General features: G+C 35.5%; 1 non-coding gene across 1 annotated transcript; it reads right to left on the bottom strand.

The window, feature by feature from the left end:
- Positions 1 to 402: 402 nt before the first annotated feature.
- LOC111718739 lies at positions 403 to 509 on the bottom strand. The gene has a single exon (XR_002769228.1). It is a non-coding gene; the product is annotated as a U6 spliceosomal RNA (small nuclear RNA).
- Positions 510 to 6717: the final 6208 nt, after the last annotated feature.

Below are 6717 nucleotides of genomic sequence, written 5' to 3'. Positions count from 1 at the left end.
TAGAGAATCAACAAATAAGCAAAATTAGAAAAACAAAATAGGAGATATTAAAATTTAAAAGGGAAATACATAAATAAGAAACAAAAAATCATAGATATGATAAATAAAACTAAAATATGATTCTTTCAAAATCTATAAGCACCAAGTTGGGATCAGATACTTTTATACATTTTTTTTAAAGCTTTGTATTTTCAAAATATATAGATATATAATTTTCCACTTTCACCTTTGCAAAACCTTGTGTTCCAAATTTTTCATCCCTCCCTTCCCCATCTTCTCCCTTAGATGACAAGTAATACAATATAAGTTAAACATGTGTAATTCTTCTGTATATATTCCAATACTTATCATGCTGCACAAGAAAAAAATCAAAACAAAAAGGGAAAAAGATGACAAAGAAAAAAAAATATCAAACACTTCATGAATTTGTATGTCATCCTTGTGTTCCAGTCATGCTAACCTTCTCTGTATCATTAAAATTTTAGTATATATGCTGCTGAAGTGAGTACATGTAATTCCTTTTAATGAAAAGGATAATCCCTGAGTTTAAATTTAGACTCTTCCATTTATTGACTGAGTGACCTTTGAAAAGTTGTTTCACATCTCCAAACTTTTATTTTCTCATCTATACAAGGTTGGTCTCTCTGATTCTGTATTTCTACAAATTTCTGACTAATATGATTTCTGCCAGTTCAAAATTAATGATATTGATCCTGTTTTGATATCAGTAAGAATTTCAGATACTACATCACCAACCAGGAAGAGTGACAGAAATAGAATGAAACACGACGTGGATTTGGAAACAGAGGCTTAATTGAATTATAATTTTTTTTTTTTTTGACATTGTTGAGTCATTGTCACCTCCAACTTCATTTCCTCTAATGGATTTTTCTTTGCAGTGATACAGAAGTGATTTGCCATGTCTTTCTGCAGTGGATTAAATGATTGCCCAGCGTCACACATCTAGGAAGTTATCTAAGTTGGAACTTCCAATAATCCACCTAGCTGCCTCCAATAAGAATTTCTATTATATTGAAAGGAACTGTAGACAATGAACTAACATCAGTGACAAACTTATATCATACAACTACATAAGCATTCAAATTCATGATGAAATCATTATCTCAGCTACAAGAAGACATAGACAATAATACTGATAAGGGGAGCTCTGAAACTCTCTCACTCTTTCTCTTGGACTGAGGGGAAAGCTTGGGAACTTCCTCAGAGAAGCTCTTCCATGAGAGACCTGCCCCAGGAAATCAAGATGAAATGATTTCATTCTGTTATCTTGTTGGGACTAGTTGAGTCCAGGACCACTCCCTATTTAGCTCAAATTTAAATAATTTCATTTAGCTGGATATCTATATTTCTATTGACTCTTAATGAGCTGAAAATTGACTCAAAATCACTCCCAGTAAGTGGTCTCATCTAGGCCTAGGGGCAGTGACAGAAATTGAGGAAATCTTGTTCTAGTAAAACTTCTGTCTCAGATTTTCTTATAAAAATGGCAATTTTAAACTCATTTCTTTGCAGAGGACCTACCATGCCATGACAAGGAACCTCTCTCTCTTCCATTGGCATAGCTGCAACCCTCTGCCAGCTAAAAAGACATTCTCTTTTCAGCATTACAACTTCATCTTGCTCACCAATTTCCCTAATGGAACCCTATTTACTTTCTCTTTTAGGAGGATTTCTCTGCTTCCAACACCTACCAAAAGCTGACCTCTCAGTTCTAATAATAAACTTCTTTTGTCAGTTTAACTTTTGGGGTTCACAAACTCATTTACAAAGGATCTGCACCACCAGAAGTGGGTTACCACAACTCCCTGCCCTGTGCCGAACCTCATCATTTGGCTTCCTGATCAGGAATCAAGGGGAGCTGAATTTCATCATTATGATGTAAAAAGACTTTTATTTTAATATTTCTCACTTATTACCTGTATATATTTAGTCAGTGGGGACTAATTTAAACTATGTCTCAGACCCTCATCACCTATTTGATCTCAGGGTGGTTACTTAACTGTACCTGCCTCAATTACCTCAATGGTGATAATAAAAACAATTATAAAGCAGGGGAATTGTAATGATATCAGAAAACATATAAAATATTTAACACAATACCTGGTATATAGTAAGTGCTTAACAAATGTGTTTTCTTCCTTGTTTTCTTTCTTTCTTCTGAATCATGGAAATTGGTATTTGTATAGTATTCAATATATATTGAGTTTTCATAAGACCCCTAGGAGAGTCAATCTACTGAGGAGAGTATTAAACTTGAAATAAGGAGGAGCTCATTTTCATACCACTCCTTATATATTCAGAAACAGTATAAAATGGTGGCTAAAAAGCTAGTCTCAATAAGACAAAGACCTTCTGACACATATTGGTGTTATAATCCTGGTACCAAATAATTGCTTTGAGCTCTAGGCAACTCACTATAATTATAAATTTTAGAGAAAGTGGCAAAATGTATTGAATGGAGTTTTCTTATCTGAGATTTCCGGATCATAGGGAAATAGCATGTTTAGTCTCCATCCTGTCCTAAAGATTAGTATCCTAATTTACCATTAGAGTGACCTTAGGAGGCAGCTAGTTGGTTCACTGGATAGAGTGCTAGACCTGGAGTCAAAAAGATCTAAATTTAAATCCAGTCTCAGACAGTTATTGGCTGTGTGCCATTTGAACAAAAATTAAATGACTTGCTCAAGATCAAACGGCATCTTTATTGGGAAAATCCCATGGACACTATAGTCCAAGGGGTCACAAGGAGTTATACATACCTGAAGGACTAAATAATAGCAACAAAGAATGACTGACCATCTTTTTGAACCTTAGATTTCTTACTTCTGAGAATGAAGGATTAGAATAAATTAATCCCTAAAGTTCTTTCATTCTTAAGTCTATGGTCTTTGGAAATGAAGATTCAAAGGTGAAGTGACTTATCCAACTTCACTGGGCTGGGATGTAATGGTCTGAAACTTGAGCAGATGCACTAAGGTCCGAGCACTTAAGGCTAATTACCAATTAGACAATATTCTATTAGTATATGCTTGGAGAAAGAATGGCCCTGCCCACTACTCTGTGCAAGTTTGATCTGTTGTATAGGAGATTGGGTGGAAGATTTAGGGGGTGGAGTGAGAAAGCCAGAATCACTCCTGGTGGGTTTGTGTCATGATTACTCTCATTTGTATCACCATTCTGTCCATGACCACAAAGAATAAAGATTAAGGACTTTTGCTGATCTTGACTCCAGCTGATTCTAAAGTATCCAGGGTGCTAACGCAGTCATCACATTGGGGAATGGTGAAGCCAAACCTCTGTCCAAGGTTTCATAACAAGTAGATAAATCCTGACTATATATCCCTGCCTCCCAATCACTGTCATCATGTGCACTAAAATATAAATTCTATAACCAAAAAGTTTCCTTAATTTAAACATTAGAGAGAGAAAAAAATGAAATAAACTTGGGTGGAGGGGGAGGATTAAAGTCACTGTGGGAGAGAAGACAAGCAAAGATAAAGGGCAAGCAGCTCCATAGGCACATTTAGTATCTGAGGGAGGTGGAGGATGCTGAGAAGATTATGCAAATCTCCTGAATCAGAATCAAAGCTTGTTTGGGGACAAGCATCTTTCTGAGCTTAGACAATTAACACAGAAGTAATGAGGTTTTCAGATGTAAATGAGAAACCTGGCTAGGCTTACCCTTCTTTGGGATAACTGCTGGAAGGTTTTCCTAAGAAAACAAAGGCATGGTTCAGAGGGTCCTAGATTTTGCTGTAGAAGGTATTGTGGAATACATCTGGTCTCCCTGCTTCATTTAATAGATGATAAGAACAGAGAGTTATAGCTAGAGGGAGCATTAGTTATCATCTAATCTCAATGATCCATTTTACAGTGGAGTTGACAAAAACTTAGCTAAAATGAGCAATCTGCCCACAATATGTGAGCCTATGTCCCCTGCCTTTAAATCTAGCTTTCTTACTGTCCAATCACTACATCTTCCATTTTCGCTGAGCCAATGAGGACAAGTCTGGCTTCATGTTTTAGTCTTCCATTCTTTTCTATTGTCTAATTATCTCTTCTGAAATGAAAAAGGAAGGCTAGTACATATGAAAGAGTCCTGTACTGCAAATAGCAGATCTGATACTTGGTTCCCAATACCACTAATTAGTTGTAAGCAGGAATATGTTCGTAATTGTTTAACAAGGGCTCTCTGAAAAAGAAAATATACGTGATGAACAATTTAGCTTAATATCATTTTCCCCATCACTATCTTAAGTCTAAACAAAAAACAACTAATAAAGCAAGCTTTTATTAGTAGCTGTTGCTCATTTCCAATCTGTAAATGTCCACACTAAAAATTTAGCAATTTCTTCTTGAGTCAGTACATGCTAATTTCAGGATGTGCATAATTATATGCTTCTGAGACAATTTCTTCCCATACATTTGAATTCATTCCAATCCTAGTCATTTTTTGAGCACCCACTATGTGTAAGGAACTATGGTAAGTGTTAAATGTTCTTATATATCTGAGATATTATTAATTTGGGGCATTTCTTCTGTTAAAAACAGAACAAAGATGAAAGACTCAAGTGTATTAGGTAAGTTAGTTTATTTATGGTTCTTTTAGAAGACAGTGATCTGACTAAAGATGAATCAACCTTATAGACTTGGGAATGAGGCTTTTTATTTCCTTTCATGAAGTTCTAGGTCCCTTTCTATCACCCCATTGACAGGGGATCCATTTCATATTGCTCCTCTGTATGTTCCCCTTCCCTCCTCAGACAATTCATGTTCAGAAATGGCAGAAAACTTTTCCTTTGGAGAGAAGCTACTATTAATTCATTAAGCATGCACATTTAGTGCTTGCTGCTTCCTTTCATTCACTTTTTATTTCTGGTTGACTTTTTTAAGTTTATCAATTCAGTGACTCAGTATCTTCTTTTGTACAACTAAGAGCAAAGATGACCTTTCTATAAGTTTTTGTCCCTATATGACAAATACAATTCTATAGGTTGCTCACACAATGATTGATTAAAACCCACTGTTTGTTTTTTGCCAGTCTTGCCAATCATAGATGATTTAATAAATTCACAATCCACATTCTTTCTAATACACTGAGGGCCTTTCTTAATTTATTTAAATGTCCAGAAAATACTTGTGGACATTTCCATTCAACAAACATTCATTAAGCATCTTCTATATGTCAGGCATTATGCCAGACACAATGGAGATATTAAAGGGAAATTAATTAGTATCTATTTTCTACTCTTCAGTTATTGTTCACTTTTGTCCATTTTCCTTTTTGTTCATACATTTCTTTGATGGCATATTTCATTCCCATTTTCCAACATAACTTTAAACTTAAAGTGGGTTGGGATCCCATGCAGTTCAGGTCATAGAAAGCCACGGACCATAGCAGATTCACTAACAGTCTGGGTATTAAAAACACAAGAATAATGAAACCCCACCCACAAGAAACATATTCTAATTTAGGGCAGTCTGGGGCTTGATATAAGAAAATTGATAATATTGATTATTATCTCATTACTGGATACAGGGAAAAGATTCTTATCCAAGAATCACTAAATTTAAATCGTGCCTCAAGCATTTACTATCCAAATGGATTTGAACAAGTCACTCTACATCAGTTTGCTCACTTGTACCATGGACAAAATGATTGTCTATGCTTATCCATTTGGGATCATTTGTAGATGGAAGAGACAACAGTCAAACATTAAAAAGAAGGAGATCAGAAAAGACTTCTGATGGAAGATGAGTTAAGCTCATGAATTGAACTTCTCAAAATTCTAAGATGTAGAAGGGAAAAGGAAATATATTACAGGCATTGGGAGAAAGGGGCACAGCTTATACAAAACCCTGAGATAAAAAATAAAGTGATGGTTTTAGGCAACATAAAATAGGTATATTTGCCTGAATTAGTCCATTCAGCCATTAAAGTCTCACCCTCTAGTTGCTTACCTTCTACTTCATATGTTTCTGGTATCTGCCACTTTGTTTACCTGTTGTTTCCTCCATTGGAATGTTGACTCTTTCAGCTATCTTTTTGTGTTTTACCTTCCTATCCCTGCAATTAGCTGATGACCTCTAATAAGCACTTGAAGACACGCTTTCTTGATTGACTAATTACTCGCAAGTCTACCTCTTGTGTGTGGGAACTATGCAATTATATAATTATATAGCCTATATATAGCCAATCTATATAGTCAGGTGGATCAGAGAAGAGATATCCAATATATATGTAACAGGCCTGACCTTTATGGTTCTATGTGGTTTATGTTCCTTCAGATCAAGCTTCTAAGGACCTGGCTGTGCACAGTCTTTGGAAGGTATCCATGTATCACTACATTAAATAGCCATGTGTCCTTTGGGAGTTATGACCTCCCTGAAGCAGCTACTCATTTTATTGAAGAGATAGACATCTAGGTGGATTGATAGATAAATATATGTTAATAGACAGATGGATTTTTAGAAAAATATAGAGAGTTTGTAAAATGTTTACTATAGACCAAATGCTATGCAACATTGGAGATATAGGGACAAATAAGGAAGTCCAGATCCTGGAGCTGTTATTACAAAAGGAAAGCTGATATACAAAGGAGAGCTAAAAATGAGAAGAGGAGATAAAATATGTGTACCCACAAAGGTATCCTTCCCCAAATGGTGTGCCCTCCCCCTGTACCAGAAAGAGGGTAT

This window comes from Sarcophilus harrisii, chromosome 2, assembly GCF_902635505.1.
Source record: "Sarcophilus harrisii chromosome 2, mSarHar1.11, whole genome shotgun sequence".
NCBI classification, from domain to species: Eukaryota; Metazoa; Chordata; class Mammalia; order Dasyuromorphia; family Dasyuridae; genus Sarcophilus; species Sarcophilus harrisii.
This window is presented reverse-complemented; position numbering and strand designations above follow the sequence as displayed.